The sequence below is a fragment of the Oryzias latipes genome, chromosome 3 (genome assembly GCF_053564925.1).
Source record: "Oryzias latipes strain Hd-rR chromosome 3, Olatipes_Hd-rR_3.1".
In the NCBI taxonomy this organism is placed as follows: Eukaryota; Metazoa; Chordata; class Actinopteri; order Beloniformes; family Adrianichthyidae; genus Oryzias; species Oryzias latipes.
In genome coordinates, this window is record NC_136239.1 from 13,541,446 (window position 1) to 13,559,629 (window position 18,184).

Sequence of the window (18,184 nt, forward strand, 5' to 3'; positions counted from 1 at the left end):
GACCAATTTTCACCTGTACAAAATGCCCAGAATCGTATCTGTGTGACACAACCCTTACACATGAACATGCATGTGGGGACTGTAAAGTAAAATAAAATGAGCAGAAAAACTGAAACATCAACACTTATTTCTATTTGTCAGGCTAAAGCTCTTTCCTGACAGACAGAAGACTCAATATTATCTGGGTTTTGTAAACACATAACTGGCATTTAGTTCTTCATCAGGTGATTTGGCAGTAATCCCAAATCTTTATTGACTTCAGCGCCAATCGGCAGTGATGGGAATATGACACCTGGATGCACATGCTGATGTTCGCTGAGTGCTCAGCTGCAACTGCGAGTCAAACCCCAAAACATATTGGAAACTCCACGTCTAGCAGCTGGTAAAGCTCATTAACGGATATAGACAAAGACAACCACAGCTGTCAGATTTGACCGTCTGAAGGATGGGCCGTGCCGTTCCTCAAATAGAGAAATCTTAAAAGCCAGGTTTAGTCCCTATAATAGTGTTTGGAGCTTTCAATTAAAAGTGCAAATCACACCAACGCAAAAACAAATTAAAGATCACAGTGACAATTAAAAAAGCAAAACAAATAATAAAAATAACTTTACGTTTTAGGAATAAAAACAAAATTTCAGAAACAAAAACGTAATTCCAAAAAACAAAATAGAAATGAAACACTGGAAAACATAAGTACTTTCCATAAAATCAGAAATAAGAAATCTGTAAAGTATTCTGGTTTCTGGAATTATATTTTATTTCTAAAGTATAATTTACTTTTTTATTATTTGCTTTGTTTTTGTGATTGTCGCCGCGATCTTTAATATATTATTGCGTTGAGTAATTTGTTGGTGTGATTTGGTCATCAGGGCCACCGTACATATGAAAAAATTGATAAGGAGTAGCACAAACAGTGTGAGTGTCCTTATCAAATGTTTGAGCGTAAATTCACCACCACTGGGGATTTTTGATTACAAAAATGTGTTTTTATTTAAACTAAATTTAAAAAAATTCCCACCAAATGACTCATGTTGTAATGATAAAATAAGCAGCACGTGTTTAGTGTCAATGTGGAAGATAATCAATGAGAAATATCATGTTTATACAATCAGTATTTGTCAAGAGCTGAGTATATTCAGCTTTCCTGTGTTTGACAAAAAAAAAATGCAAAAAAGGGATAATTTCTAATTTTATTTTATTTTTTTTAAATTTCAGTTTGATTTATTGAATTTACCCCTCCCCCTTCATTTGTTATTATTAATTTTTTTTACTTTTTAGCTTTTGTAATGTTGTTCTGATTTCTAAAATGCAATTGATGCTTTTGTAATTGTCGTTGATCTTTAAAATGTTTTGACCTTGAGTGATTTGCTCCTTCAGGGCCACCATACAAATGCCATCTTACCCTGTTTTAGTGGTGTTGAAATTTGTATTAGCAAGGCAACCATGCATATTTTACTCAGTTTTATTGCCAAAATAATTCATTAGTTCAAACACTGCTGTCACTAAAAGACAAACTTTGCAACTTACAACAAAAGGATTAAAGATGATGTAGTCAGAGCCTTCTTTGGCCTTGACAATGAAGCATATGTAAGGGGATTGAGGAGAGTTTGGCCCCAGTGTGTGAGCACTCTCACAGCTTGAGGAAACAAGCTTGTGGATTGTGCATGAGGAGATCCTGCTGTTCCCATAATTCCTCCTGAACAGTGCCAGGGTCAGGGGGCTGTGGCTCACACGATGCTGAGAGCTAAAACAAACCTGACGGTAAACAGGTGAAGCAAACTGAGGTGGTTGGTGTGGCCTTAAGGAGCAAAAACAACCTTGCTAGTCCTGTAGATTTTCAGAATTGTGTTACCTAAACTATTTGCTCTGTCCTGGTTAAAAAAAACTTTAACTACTGTAGGAGAGCCACAGATGTGAATGTATTATGAAAAAGAAAGATTTTTAGTTTTGTGATTTCATATTATAATGTTATTTGGATGATATATTATTTCTTTCCCTTAGCTGTTGTGTTCACGACTCATTTGAGGGAGATGGTCTAACATTAGGATGCTGAGGCACACAGAAGAGTTCATGGTTGACTCAGAGGTGCACAGTGGAGCTCTAAAACCGAATCGATATCTGAAGATGACTGCATCAAAATGACTTATTCTAAACTTTGATTCTATTTTTGCAGATATGTTTCTCCAATTTAGCTCTGCTTTGACCACACAGCCACGATGCTGAAGAACACATCATCATGCCCGCACTGGACTTTAAATATCCACTATGATCATCTTTTGGGTTTTTTTAAGACAGTTTCTACAGAGTAGCGGGACCTTATTAGAAATTCACCTCTGAGTTGTCAGTGGGACTTTTGACATAGAGTGAGCCCACCACCACTTCCCATCATCTACCCATTTACATTCTCTCTTGCTAGTTTACAGCAGGGGGCTTGATGCCTGCCCATCATATCTTCTGCATCACAAATACAATCTTTTTCAAACTGCTTTTCTTCATCTGCTCCTGATTAACGTTTTTCAGAAATCCTCAGACACTTCATTTTCTTGATAAATGTCCTTCTACATCAGAATTACCTTTTAACAAGTTGAAACAACTTATCAGTTTACCTGTCCCTTTGCACCATGAAGAGACAAATGCTGTCAGCACTTCCATGCACAGTTAAAACAAAAACCTCAAGCTAAATTATACAGAACAAAAGTTGATCATTGTTGGAAATAACCCTGGCTTTTAAAAACGGTTCCCCAACATGAAAATCTGGAATTCAGTGGATTAACAGACATTAAAAAGATGGAAACAAAAAACTGTTTACACTAGTCAATGGCTAGATCTTAAGTAAAGTTAAAATCAATAACGTTTTCATGGAACAGACTTATGGCTTTGCATGATGGTGATTTGGTTTTTAGGTCAGTCCTGAAGTAGAAGTTTGTTGCTTGTTATTGTGATTCAATGGTTATTAAATTAAATCAAAATGTAAATATTAGTTATTATTCAACATACAATATATTTGAAAATCAGACTAAGAATCTAAGACTGAGAAGTAGCAACAATTTTCTTCCTCCCTTTTTAGCATTTTTTCTAATGTAAATACACAATCAGGAGCAGAAGACTGAAAAACCACTGGATTTTGTTTGTTTTCACCAATCATATGTCCCGTTTTGTTATTAAAAGCCAAATTTTTTCAAATAGCAGAATGCAGTTGTTATCTGAACGAAAAAAAATACACTCAATTGTCCCGTTCCCTCATTTTTTTATTGACTTTGTTTTTGGTGATTTCATTATATCCGTGTAACATGATGTTTCTAATTTACTTATGAACCACGCATGAAAGAAACCACACGATTTTAATGATAGTTGTTGTAAAATAAAGAATTCTGGATGAAACAGTTTTGGAAGTTCACCATCCTGATGGTGTCAGAGTGGGCTTGTTAAGAGGATTGATGTCATGTGCCCAGAGTCAGACGGGCGGTCGGCGATGATTTAGCTGTCTGGTGTCAACAAACTCATCATCGTTACCTTCACCTCAGTTTCCCCTTAACCTGGCAGCTTCCCACCTACTTATCTACCCTGTCTTCCAAGAAATAAAGAGCTGTGCTTTTTTAAACTTTTAATATAGAACATTAGAAATATTAAATAGAGTATTGAAATCAAATCACAGATTTTACATTTCTAGTTCAGCATGTTACTGTGTTGCTGCAGTGCCCATTGTCATTGGGGCGGTGGAAGTCCTGCTCTGTGATCTAATAGCCGTAGAGTGGGCCCCGCACTGCCCTTTACTGGCGATGACCCCCTGTGGTTGGGCTGGGCCTTGGAATGAATGGATCTCCATAAATACTGTTTCTGGATAGCAGTACCGAGCCAGACTGGTTTCTTAGAGCTGCAGTTCTCAGGTCTTCGTTTAGTTCTGCTACAAGGGTTATATTGGGGGAACTGGGTGGGTGGAAAGAGGGGTACTAATTTTATCTAAATGTCCTTTTTCCTTGTGTGTATGTGTTGAGTGTATTTGTTATTGTCTTTAATTTGCTTAATGTAAAGCGCTTTGTGTTTCAGTTGAATAAAAGGCGCTATACAAATGAATATAGTTTGAAGTTTAAACTCAAAAGCTTTTCTCTTCTTTGAAAAAAAAAACATTAGTTACTTCAAAGCTCATTAGGAATAGTTTTGTTTTCTAAGTTTGTTCCATAAAAGTAAATTTAATCCTTTTTTTTTAAATGTTGTCATTCCCACCATTGGTGAGAATCAGTGACAAACTAACAAACAACAAACTAACAAATAACAAAAAATCAATTTCAAATGTTATTTATAAAATAAACTAAAAAATATGAACAAATCTAAGTTTATGAAACTAGATTTTGTTAATTTTAGCTTTTAGCAAATGTGTTAAAAACCTTAAATACTTTTCTATGTGTTACATTTGTCTGGAGATAAATTTCTTTTTTTGATTGGAAAAATACCATAACAACTGTAAGTGATAACAGATTGGATCGAGACAAATAACTAGAAATTTGGAAGACCAAAAAACACCAAATTAGAGTAAAAAATAAAAAAATGTCTTATTGTCAGGATCTTCATAGATACATAAAAAGGACTTATGTCAATGAAGACATGAAGTCAGGTTTTCTGTACTGACTTTTTTCCTGTGATTTTTAATAATCAAACCAGTGTCAAATCAATGACACACAATAGGTAGGTTCTTCATGTAAATATTGTCTCCTTCAGTCTCTTTTTCCAAATACTTACAAGTTAAATTAGGAATCTAGGTGTACTATATTTTCTGCAACAGAGGGCACACCAGATTATAAGGCGCACCGTCAATAGATAAACTATTATCAAACATTTGTCATATATAAGGCGCACCAATAAGGTGCATTAAGCTAAAGAGTCAGAGTTAAGTCTGTCAGTCAGATTTTGTTTAACTGCATTCACAGTAACTCTAAAACTTGTTTGTAACATGCTACATAAGCCTCATTAAACGCATTAGCTATGTTAGCATATTCACAATACCTGCAACTTCCAACCTTGTTTATAACACGCAAAAAAAAAGACTGATACCGCTAAAACAAACGTTGAGCCTCGCTAAGCTAACTGCAACCTTGTTAATAACATATTAAAAAAAAACTTTTTGACACAGCATGTTAGCTGCGTTAGCATAATTATAATATTCGTAACTCCTAACCTTGTTTGCAACACGTAAAAAAACAGACTGCTACCGCTAAAATAAACGTTACTGTGACTACACTAACTTAGGAAAGAAAGCACAGTCGGACACGCTAAACGTTAGCCACATTAGCATATCCACAAAATCACCACCAAACAGTTTGACAGAGGGCCGTGTATCTCTTCAACATCAGTAAGGTAAGTAAGGTAGAAAAAAGTTTAGGCTTTTACTCCGAACATACGGTAATTGTGACTGCGGCCTAAATTTCAACACGCTAAAATCTGTAATATCACCAGCAGTTTGACATCTTTCAAAAATTGCTAGAATCAAATGTTTCAGAATCAGAATCAGAATCAGAAATACTTTATTGATCCCACACGTGGGAAATTTGTTCGTTACCATAACAACTGACAGGAAAAAAAGAGTAAGAATAATATAAATAAAAATAAAAAAAGAGAACAAGGAAAATGTGGTATAATTTAAAGAGCTATTTACATAACAGTGCAGGTAAAGAGATGTGCAAAAGAAATGTGCAAAATAAAGAAAAGAGAAAAAAAAATGTGCAAAGGTTATCTTCTGCATTGTGAATTATTGAACAGGGTTATAGTATTTGGCAGGAAGGATTTCTGGTACCGGGCAGTTTTGGAGCGGAGCTGTCTGAGCCTTCTAGAGAAGGAGCTCCGCTGTTTGTCCAGAACAGGGTGGAGAGGATGCTCTGGGTTGTCCATGATGGATAAGAGCTTGTTCAGTGACCTCCTCTCCATCACTGCTTCAAAGGTTTCCTGTTTGCAGCCAATGACAGAACCCGCCTTCCTGATCAGCTTGTTCAGTCTGTTGGTGTCACTGACTGCAATGCTGCTTCCCCAGCAGACCACAGAGGAGAACAAGGTGCTGGCCACCACAGACTGGTAGAAGATCCCCAGCATCTTGCTGCACACATCAAATGACCTCAGCTTCCTCAGGAAGTAGAGTCTGCTGTTTCCTGTCTAAACCAGAACTAGAGATGTTCATTCACATGAGATCTCACATGTTGAATTCCCATAACAGCTTGCTCACTGGACATGCTGCAAGGCAGCTACAGTTCATCCAGAGCGTTGCTGTTTGGGCCTTGACTATAAGCAGAAAATACTGTCGCACTGGCTTTTTGTTGCTCACAGATGAGACTTTCTATTATCTCTACTTGTGTTTAAGTCCCTTCATGGATTAGCGCTAATGTTCATATCTGACACATTGGTTCCATATGAACCATATCAGAATGAAAAGCTCAGTCTGGTGCCCAGTGTCAGGAATAAACTTAGTGAGGCAGCATTCAGTTTTATGCTGCTAGAATCTGAAACGGTCTTCCTGATGGTGTTAGACAGGCTTCCACTCTGAGAAAGATTCAAAGCTTTCCTTTTTTGCTTAGTGCGTGACAGCTGAAGATCTCTTTCCTGTGCTCCACTCTTTCAATCGTGTTCTAGAGATTGTAATTATAATTGAAAAAGCCTTTGTCATAATACCTTATATTACATTTAATATCATTTCACAGATTCATTTTCAATTTGTGCCGATGTTCTTTTACCTGCATTTATTCTGTAAATCACCCTGTGTAGAAATCGTTCTATACTAACAGACCTGCTTGTTTTGCCTTATGGTCAAAAGGCACTTTAACATTGGGAGTGGGGTCATCTAGACCCCACAAGACAGCGCGCTGAACCTTTTTTCTTCAATGAAAAGTGATCTTCACTGGTGTCCATGGATTACATGAAATCCTCTTCACCTTTATTCACCTTTGTCATGGTAGGGATAACACATCAATGTAAGGGTGGGGTCATCTGGACCCCACAAGATAGCACAAGGGTTAAATGTGGTGTCGAAGGGAACTTTTAGATTTGCTGAGTATGGAGAAAGCTTCGAGAGCATTAACGCTCTCTCAGTCCTTACAGGTGGATGTGGTGAAAAATGGATAAGCCTGTACTGGGCAGGCCGTATACTGTAGGTCATAGACCACTCAATAAGCATGTAGAGCAAAAATATTCATGGACATTTACTTCAACGGGTATGCTGTGTGTTAAGCAAATGCTTACACACGTAAGGGTGAAGATTTAATTTCTCCTCCTTGATCAATTTTCAAACAGTTGGAACTTCTGTGAATTAAAGGGCCCATGTCGTGCTAAACTTGAGCCTTTCACAGTGTACTATATCCATAAGCTAATTGATTACCTTTCGCAAACTAAAGAATGATTTTTTTTATGAAATGTCAGTCATCCACTGCTCATTTTTTCTACCCTGAAGTTAGACGACTCGATCTCTGAGACTCCGCCTTTCCCTATGTGTGGGCGCCGCCCATTTCATGACATCAACCTAGAGCCAGTCTCGGCAGCGTGTCTGTGTTTCGCTTACAAAAACAAACAACATCTGAACTTTTGCAAAGATGGATGTACATATTGTGCTTAAAAAATAAAAGCGTTTTGCCGGTCATCGCTAGCTCGGAGAAAGTGGGTGATAGCCTGGGGGCGGAGCTGGCAGTGCAGACTCTTCCTGGTAGGGGAGTTTTCTCACTGGTCTACGTCACAATGTGACGTGGATTGGCTGGTGTTCAGAACATAGGTTGTTAGAAGAATTCTCGGACATGTTTGAATGTATCAAAATACCACTTTAGAGTTGTTTTTTGTAAGAAATTACAATTATAATACACTTAAAAGCTCATAAAGTTGATTTGCATGAGATCCCTGATGGGTGAGTCCCTGATGTTTTGTACAGAGCCCAAAAATTATTGTGAAAATGAACACGTGAACGCAAGAGTTTTGAACGCAGAAGCCTGAATCGTGCATTTATATCGAATTTTCATTGGAAGTGGGCATTGAACGCACCGTGTGAACGTAGCTTCAACCTTAACTAACAGCACTGTTAATTCCTAAAGGCAGCATTTATTGACACTGGAGCAATTTCCAATGAAGAGGTTATTGAGTCTTCATCTTTGTTGAAGTTATTTTATTTATTTTCAGTTTGTGTTAAAATTAAGTTCCTGGAGTCTTTAGTTTTCACTGATCCCTTTTTTATCTGCACAAATCCCCAAAAGATATGGTCACACATATTTCATTAGTCGGTCAGTAAAAGGAAAGAAAAAAAGATCATTTTGAAGAAAAAGCTAAAGAAAATTTTTGCAATAGCTTCTCTGAGTTCTGCAACAATCGGCTTGTTTTAATTCAGAGCTAAACCAAAAGATGAAGCTTGTGTTGGTTTGTGCGAAGAGAAAACTATTAACCCTAAGGGCGCTTCGACGACATTAACATAGTAGCCTTGAATGGGATCAGTGACTTCTTCTGAAACATGAAACCTAATAGAGAGATCCCAAAAGAGTATCACCTGATTTTATTTCAAACTGGGAGGCTGGATAAGCTGTCACTGGCACGGTATGGGCATCGCGGAAAAATGAATTTCTAGGAAACAGAATATGCGATGCATGAGATGGGCAGATGTGAGTACAGCATTGATATGTTAGAAGAGAAAGGTTGTGTGCTTCAGCATGAAGTGCGGCGTCTGACTTCTTAATCGGCAGGCGAGCAATCAAAATACAAAACAAGCCATGTTTGTTTTCTGTCAAAATGTCATTCACACCACCGCAATTCAGAGCTCTGCATGACAGCCAATGAGATGCGGACTGCAGGAAGTAAGCACACGTCATCTGAAAAGCCTTCCAGAGGTGTGGGCCGTTTGTGTTTAGGAGAAGTGAACGACAGGCATTTTTTAAAAGGTTACGCATCTCGTTTCTGAAATTGAGGACAGATCCACAGAGTGCTGAATGACAAATGGAAATGATTTCCAAAGCTCTTGAATGAAAACTCATATTGAATCCATGATCTGCTTTATATGAATTTAAAAAAAACACAAGAACATTTAATCAGACTTTTACCAAAAAAATTGAAAAAATAACATCATTCTATGTGGAATTAAGTGCCTGGAATCACTTTTTGCAAACTGATCTAAAAGGTCAAAGTAGGGTGACATTTCTTTTCGGAGAGACGTGAGATATTTTATCTGCTGCAGTGGGTCGTATCTACAGCCACACTTCACTTTTCCAAAATGGTTCATTTCAAATATCATCAGATGCTGCACAGAAATGACTGTCATTATTGTTCATGGTGATGTTGCTTGAAAGCGTTTGCATGGCTGGACTCCAAATGTCTCACCAGTGTCTCATGTTTTTATCCTTAATGGTGATCATCAATGTCAGAGAAGGAGTTTTGTTGTGTTGCTCCTGCTGTCAAATCAAATTAATCTATCATTATGATCATAACCTTTGTCTAATTTAACCCGAATTCATGTTTATATCTGCCTAATGAGGGTGACATCTTCATATATGCGATTTCTAATCAAAGATGATTTTTTTTCCCTTCTTTCGGTTGTCAGTTCGCAATTCACTTTTTTTGTTTTTACAAAAAGTTTTTTCCTTATTGATTGGATCAGGAAAACTTTTGTTTTTCTCTTTATATCTTTCTTCTGTCCTTACTGTAGGATGTAAATTTTTTTTAGAGAAAGATGTTTCCTACTTGAGAAAATGAAAGTATTTGGTAAAGTTTTTGCAGCATCAGTGAACTGGCTGAATGAGAAGGACATCATCAAATCTTTGAGCGCACATTCACCACCATGGGAGAAATTAGAAAAAAAAAATTCAATCTACACCTTTTTGCTTATAGTTAATGTTCTGTCTTTTTTCTCCTTTGTTATTTTCATGTATCATCCCAATTTAGGACCAAGAGGAAACTACTGTGAAGAACCTACAATATGGCATTTTCAGTGGTTTCACACTTTTTTTGTTATGTATATAATTCCACATGTGTTAATTCAAAGTTTTGATGCCTTCAGTGTGAATCTACAATTTTCATAGTCATGAAAATAAAGAAAACTCTTTGAATGAGAATGTGTGTCCAAACTTTTTGTCTGTACTGTAAGTATTTTATGTTTTCAGCATGCAGATGTCAGATGCTGCAAGTTCTCATCCTTCTGCAGATTGTCTGGTGTGTGCAGACTTTCAAAGTCCTAAGACTTCACCTCAACAAATGCAAAGTTATAAGAAAACAAAGTTAGAATCAATCAGGGAAATGCAACTTTAGCTCCCACAAGAGTCTGAAATGTTATTCTAATAGATTCAAAGTTACAGCCTTTCTGGGAAACCGATATGTAAAATTAAAGCCGTAAAAAGAAAAAATATTTCTTTAAAAGTGTTATTTTCGGAAATAAGTCAAATATTGTATGAGTCAAATGAAAAAGTAGCTCTGCAAAACTTACAAAACACCTTTCATTTTTCATCTCGAGATTGTTCAAATCAAAATGATCAACTTTTGATTGCTCTAATGTTCATCAGCATGTGGTAAATGTTTGCTGTTGATTAAATTCAAGTAGAGAGTCAAACCCTGTCAGATTTGCTTGTATTGCCACGATGAAATAAATTTATTTATAATTCTCCAATAACTAAATGGGCTTTGTTTTCTTTGATGAAGCTCACTTCATTATGTGGTGTGAAACGTTACCAAGTTTTCTATTTCTCATCTGTTTTGGAGGTCAGATTTCTCTTGAAAATGTTCACAAATACCCTGAATCCAAGGTTTCCTCATTATACTTCCACCTTAGGTGCAAATTGAAAAAATAGAAATACAGGAAGCGGCATCCTGTCTACTCTGTACAATAAAACCAGCAAAATAAAGGATATAGCATATCCACGATGAAGTATTAGGACAAATCTGAATTCTACCCTTACCCCTCCAACTTGCCCTATACCTCCCATTGCTGGGGCATTTAGATGGATAGGGTCGTCCGCAAAAGTTTTTTTAAAGGGGAAAATCTCACGACGGAGGGCTCTGTATCCCTCCGTCGTGAGGGATACAGAGATACATGAGACAAAAATGATTTAACTTGAGCACTGGTGTTAGCTCACCTTTGCACTAACAGTTTGCATGACTGACTGACTGAAATTTTTCACACTAGTTGGTTATAAGGCATAAGTATGCGTGTGTGAACACTATCTGTTTTGTGTACATGTCGACAGGTGGACATTTTTGCAGCTAGCAGGTGTGTTTAATACATTTGAGTGTGTGTGTGGACGGGCCCCGCCCTTTTTGTACTGCATTTGAACCTTACCATAATGATTAACAACCAGTAAACTTGTTGCTGTATGCTGCTTCATGGTCTTATCCCCCTTCCCCTCCTATTATCACCCCCTACCCCCCCCTCTCTAACGTCCCTCTCTCTTCTTCCCCTCTTTCCTTTTCCGTCCGGTCCAACACCAAAGATTTTCAGACATGATTGAAATTAATAAAGTTTGGCCTCAATTACAAAAGGGGTTTATTGAGACATACCTTTGGTTTGTCTGAAGATTAATAACCCCTCTTGTTAAAATAAAATATGTCCAACACAAGAGGCCCTCAGCTCTCATCTGTCTGCCTAGCTGTTGGACAGGACAAGTTAAAAAAAAAAAAGAAAATGATTTAACTTACCAGTAACCTGACCTAGTTCAGTAAAATAGAAAAGAAGACGCAGAGAAGATCAAGAAAAGAGAACAAGCTGCTCAGACTGTCTTTTGGTCCCCACTGAGAAGGAGAGAAGGAGTTAAGCCAACACAACATCAATCAGACGTTTTCTCTCCTCTCTTGGCTCCTGTTCGAGAGTGGAGGAGCCCCGAGCTGCTACTTCAGCTCCAGTCAGAGCTGTAGCTGCAGAGTGAAGGAGACTTATTCCTGTTCATCTAACCTGGCAGCAGACAGGACTCTCAGCAACAGCAGAATGCTGTCATTCATTCTGTTAATCACATGTGATTGTCAGTGGCTGTCATTTCCAATGTTTGTCTTAAGTGTCTCTGAGTCAGTCACAGGTTGCTCTGCAGGTTTTTCTGTCCATCCGCCCAATCCTTCATAAATATCCACTCACCGTGTCTGAACCCCGCCACAGATTGTGTTTGTTTGCAAATACGATCAATCTCTCTATGGAAACAGTGCCAGATACGGTGCATCATATCGTCCACGTACACAGATTCCCATATTTTCTGCACTATAGGATTATATGAAATGTAAATGGTCTATTTTCAAACGTATGCCATATAATATAAGGCACACTGAATTGTAAGGCGTATTGAGCAAGACTAAAGAGATAAATATGTCAGTCAGTCAGACTTTAATAACTGCATTCATAGTCATTCTAGAACTTGTTTGTAACACGCCACAGGTTAGCCAGGTTAGAGTAGCCATGACAGAAGAATTAGCCACGTTATCGTATTCAGAATAGCGTACCTGTAACTCCCAACCTTGTTTGTAAAATGAAAAATAACAAACTGATAGTACTAAAGCAGGCTTATGGTAACCACGCTAACTTCCAAACATGTTAGCAACACGTAAAAAAAACAGGCTAGTACCATTAAAAAAACTACGCTTACTACCAAATTTGTTAGTAATATGTAAAAACAAAAAAGAAAACACAGTTTGAAACCCCCACATTTTAGCAGAGTACACATTAGCGTTTTTATGATACCTAAAACTCCTAACCTTGTTAGTAACACAAATAAAATAAAAAACTGTCTGACGTCATAGATTTCATGAAGTTAAAATCGAATTAATATGAGCATTTTGCGACGATTATTTATGAGTCCAACATCTTCTGAAGATAAAAACATTGATGGTTTATCAAAAAAATTCATTCAAATATATTTTTGATAAACCATCAATGTTTTTATCTTCAGAAGATGTTGGACTCATAAATGTGCCAACGCAATGCATTGTGGTCCATATTCGCCGATCTAGTGAGCAACGATAAACACTGGTTTTTCGCAGAGACTTCTGGGAAATTTCCAGGGCACTCGATTATGGAATTGTAGATTCAGACCCCACTACAAAATGGCGATGTATGAATGTAGGGGTTAGGGTGGAAATTCGTACATACCCACAATCCAGACTGCTGCATTTTAGCTACGTTAACATACTCACTAATAACACCCAACATTGTCTGCAACTTGTAAAAAAAAAAGAACTGACATATTAAGCGCTTTGTACATTTCAAATCGCTGGACATCAGTAAAAACAACAAGACTTAATCCATATATAAGGTATCCTGGATAATTAGGCTCACTGCTTTTTTTTTTTTTTATTGAGGCTTTTTAATGCATTTTTTAAAGTGGATAATACGGTAACACTTTTAACCCTCTTAGCTCTTTAAAATCTCTTATTCCATTGTTTAAAATGTATTTCATCCAATGCTATACTGTAATGTAATTTTTTTAAGGTAAAAACAAATATACAAGCCTTCATAATACATTATATATCTTTTTTTCCCCATGCCATTTGTTGGTTAGATAAATCCAAAATGCAGTTTTTAAACTTTCCAGCTCTCCCCTTGCCAAGTCTGTATGAGAAACAATTCTTTTTAAGGTTCCCAAAATGATTGGAAGCCCCGGCTTTATGGTGTCAAAGGTTGACATAAAAGCTCGGCTAAAGCTCAGTTTGATGTATCAGCTGCCAAGGGGAGATCATTGTACAGGACTGATTCTGTTCAATGGATTAGACGTCAGACATCAAAATGCCCTAAAAGCTGCTTTCTCAGACTTTGTGGAGAAAAAGGCACATTGAAGGTGACTCTGTAGTTCTTAAAGATGAAAACATGTTCTCCTCTGGTACAAAAGTGAAACAAAAATATGAAAGTAAAAGTGCACAGTGGGAACAGATGGCTGCTCTCATGTGGGAAAACACATTTTTTATTTAAAACAGGGGGCAAAAACAGATTTCTTTCCCACTTGGCAGCGCTCTTTGCTGGTGTGACGGACAGGTCACAGGTAGGTGGAATAATTTTAGTTTTAAGTTAATGTGCAATTAATACCAGTTTTCCCACACTCCGTCTCAATGTGCTCAATTGCCTCACTAATAAAAAAAACGTCTATTCTTACTAAATCATGCGCAAATTAGTCCATTAGCATAATATCCTGCCAATTTCAATAAAACTACCCAGTGTTACATATTCAATATGGCAAATCTGCAAAAATGACAGGGTATAATGGTCTCTGCGGACTGATGAATACACACTCTGTTCAGCCTTTGCTTCAGTGCCAATAGATGAGCTCATTTATTGACATGCAATCTGCTTAAACAGATCTACCACTTTCTCTGCATCACTCCTGGAAAACTGAGAGCTTTTGTTGAAATCAGGTCTTCCTGCAGCAAAGCATCCGTGTTTTATTAGTTCAACCTGCTCAGTATTCAACAGCTCTGCAGCTCCCTAAGACTCCCGTGAAGACTTACAGAAATGCACCACCGGCCAAAGACCTCTAAATCTCTGTAGCCCACATTGTGTGTGTGTGTGTGTGTATGTGTATGTGTGCTTACTTTCCTGCTATTAAAGTGCAATTTTAAAGCAGAAGTCTATCTCTGTGTGCTGAAAAATTTAAATAGTTTGCTCTAATTGTAGTTTTAAAGACACTCGTGGTGGAGCAGCATGTGTGTCCTTATGGAAAACCAAATATGAACCCAATACTGCTAATTTGATGAGTTTCAGCATTGGAAATTCAGCTAATTTCTCCCTAGGTTCAAAGATGATCTAAAATAAAACTAAGGGTGATTCAGGTATTCATATGGGGAAACTGTTTGGTCCAGACCCAATCCGGTCTGTATTCAGACTGCCGTCAAGTGGACTTTCCTGTTCTGAACTAAAGCTTCTGAACATAAACATGTGACCTAAACTACCATATTTTCCCGCCCTATTAGGCGCACTTAAAAGCCTTAATTAAAAAAAAACCAACAACTGCACTTTACAACCTGGAGCGCCTTGTAGCAATCAAATTTGGGTGTTACTGTTAAGATCCTAACACAGCTAACGTGTAGCTGAGTCAAACTTTTCATGTTACTAACAAGGTTGGGAGTTAGCGTTTTCACAGTAACATTTGTTTTAGCGCTAACTAGGGCTGCACAATATGAGGAAAACTTGCGATATGCGATATTAGTGATCAATATTGCGATAACGATAAATTTGCAGTAAATAAACAAATAGAAAAATAAACAAAAACATCATTCCCATTTCATTGCAACAGTTTAAAAATTATACTCCAAATGACCCTCATCGACATGGGGGACAAACGTCAGGGTGGCTAACCCTGGTCCTCAAGAGCCTCAACCCTGTCTGTTTTCCAATTCTCCCTAGACTGCTCGATAATGATAACCAAAATCAGGTGTGTTCAGTCAATCAGGATGTGAAATCACTTGAGTCAGCCAATCAACAGCAAGCTAGTTAAGAAGAGCTGGAAAACAGGCAGGGTTGAGGCTCTTCATGACCAGGGTTAACATAATAGGCCTCCATCTGATTGGTCAACAATGGGAAGGCGTCCATCTGATTGGTCAAAGCATAAAGGGATTTATTTGATTCGTTAAATGCTTCAAGCTGCTAGAAGATTGTTTTAACACATTTTGGGTTTGCGATTTATTGCGATATTCGCCGTCTTTTGCGATTTGCATATTGCAGAGATGGATATTGCGATAACGATAAATTTGCGGTATATTGTGCAGGCCTAGCGCTAACAGTTGGGAGTTACAGGTAGGCTATTATGAATACGCAAACGTGGCTAACGTGTAGCGTGTTACAGCCAAGTCCTAGAGTTACTGTGAACGCAGTTAATAAAGCGGGACTGACTGACAGACTCGCTTAATGCGCCCTATAGTTTTGAGCAGCTTACATATGACGGAAGTTGAAAAAGAAATAGACCATTTACTTGCTGGTGCAGCCTATAGTGGGGAAAAAATTATGGCTAAAAATGGTGTAGAAAAGTGTTCTCCGCAGCTTATTTGTTTGCTACCACAGGAAACATCAATTCTCTACTGTCCTATTTCAGATCTGTGAGGTTGGATGGCTTTTCATCAGCTCAGTCTCAAATTCCCACACAGATGAATGGCATGTGGATTGGGACCCCGCCTGGATCACTTTTGAATGCTGACACTGTGGTCTGTTTTTCACTTATTGACTACTTTCGTCTGGTGGATTATAGGATTGTTTTAGGCTCCCTTGCTTCCAAGAACATCTTTCTACTTTTTCTACTTTTCAGCAGTCATCGTGCAGTTTGTTCTGCATTGCTCTGCATTATCGTAAAAACAGAACAAAGAAGTGCCGGGGCCACCAAACTACTGCATTGTTTGTTTTGACTTCAACGAACCCCTCTCTTTTCATCCTCTCCATTTCATTAAATCACACGATCAAAGCATGTAGGAGAGCTCTTTTGAGGCTGTGTGGATAAGGTGAACCCCTTTGGTCATCATCCTTGGAAATAAAAAATGTCTGAAGATAATACGATTCATCAAAGAGGGACAACGTTAAGCTTTCTAGACATTTGTTTTTTTTTACACATTTGACTAAAATACTGGGATCAAAAGGTTTTGATTTGAAAACACTTCTAAACCCTGAAGAAGACGACGTATATAGTTTTCTCTAGGGGTGGTATTCAAAAAACACGTCCTTTATACAATTGTTCACACTTGACAGGGACCACCAAGGCTTGACACCACTATTTTGACACTTTGTTGAGGCAGAATCCCTGAAATTTACGCAAAAGCAACGCAAAGTCTGAGGAAAAGAGAAACTTAAAGACCACAGGGAACCTGCTTAACTTTTAAAATAAAATGTAACTCGTAACCTTGGAGTTTTACTGAATGGACTGTGCTTGGAGCTGATGACCTTCCTTAACATATCTGGTGTAAATTGCAAATGAAGCAAAACTAATCTGAGTCGACTTACTGTTAAAAAAATACATTTAATTGATCACCTAAGAAAAAAATTAGGAAAGGTTTGTATGCAATGTACTACGACCACTGACATTGTCTCTGTCTTGGGAACAAAACTTGTTTAACCCTTTAATGACATCTGATTAATACACCCTCTTTGACTTAACCCTTGTGGTATCCAAGGCACTGTAACATTGGGAGTTGGGTCATCTAGACCCCACAAGACAGTGCGCTGAACTTTTTTTCTTCAGTGATTTGTGATCTTCGCTGATGTCCATGGATTACATTAAATCCTCTTCACCTTTATCCACCTTTGTCATGGTAGGGATAACATGTCAATGTAAGGGTGGGGTCATCTGGACTCCACAAGATAGCACAAGGGTTAAGCTAAAATACAACTGCCACCAGGAGAATTAGTCAGTTACATAAATATATATATCAGAATGGATTATATCAGAATTAATCAGTCAGGCGATTAGTACAAAATCGGGCGACAGCTGGTCGGTCATAGCCGGATCGCCAGTCGGCGGCCATCCATATCAAGTGCCACCGGCCACGAGTTGCCCGGTAGCCTGAGGCTTGCGCCATCGCGGAGTGCTCGCACATTCTTCGCGCACACGAAAATAAAATGACGTACTACTTACACACAAAAGTATACTATTAACATCAAAAACAAAGTAGAGATGTTGCATTCACAAACAGACGGAACGGATCATTGGATAAGAATGGATTTGCGGTCGACTGGGAATCGTTCTGTATTTCCTTTTTTCTTTTTACCTTCCTTCCCATGAGTTTCACACTTTCACATAAATGCTCAAACAAGATCGTGCATCTTGTCAATTTTAACATTTGTGACTTTGAATAACCTGTAACTCTTTGACCGTATACAAGATCAATGTGAATCTGCTGATTCTTATATCGAGAAAAGCGGCTTTTCAGATCGTATATACACATTGCTAACGAAGAGTGTTGCATTATGCTTTTTACTGTGACAGATTGCGCTGATTTACATCAACTGCATAATTACTTCACTAAAGTCTCTCATATTAGCTCAAGGCTGCTTTTCTCCACTTCCGAATCCCATGGAATTTAGTTGATTGCGTTAACAGGTGTTGTGGTAACATGTAAAGTTCTGGTGATAATGGGTTAACCAATCCCCTGGAGTCTCTTTTATATGGTTATCCAGGGCTTTTTTCCTATCAGAATCAGATCAAACTGTCTAAATGAAAAAAATAAAATACAAAAAGCAACACTTTATGTAAAAATGTCTGCGAATATTCCTGCCGTTTTGGGGACCTTTCTTTTC

The 18,184-nt window shown here is 37.8% G+C and overlaps 1 protein-coding gene across 3 annotated transcripts in view; it reads right to left on the bottom strand.

Moving 5' to 3' along the window:
* tspan4a (tetraspanin 4a) overlaps positions 1-18,184 on the bottom strand; it is a 287,620-nt gene that overhangs the window by 11,975 nt on the left and 257,461 nt on the right. The gene's annotated exons all lie outside the window — the stretch shown is intronic.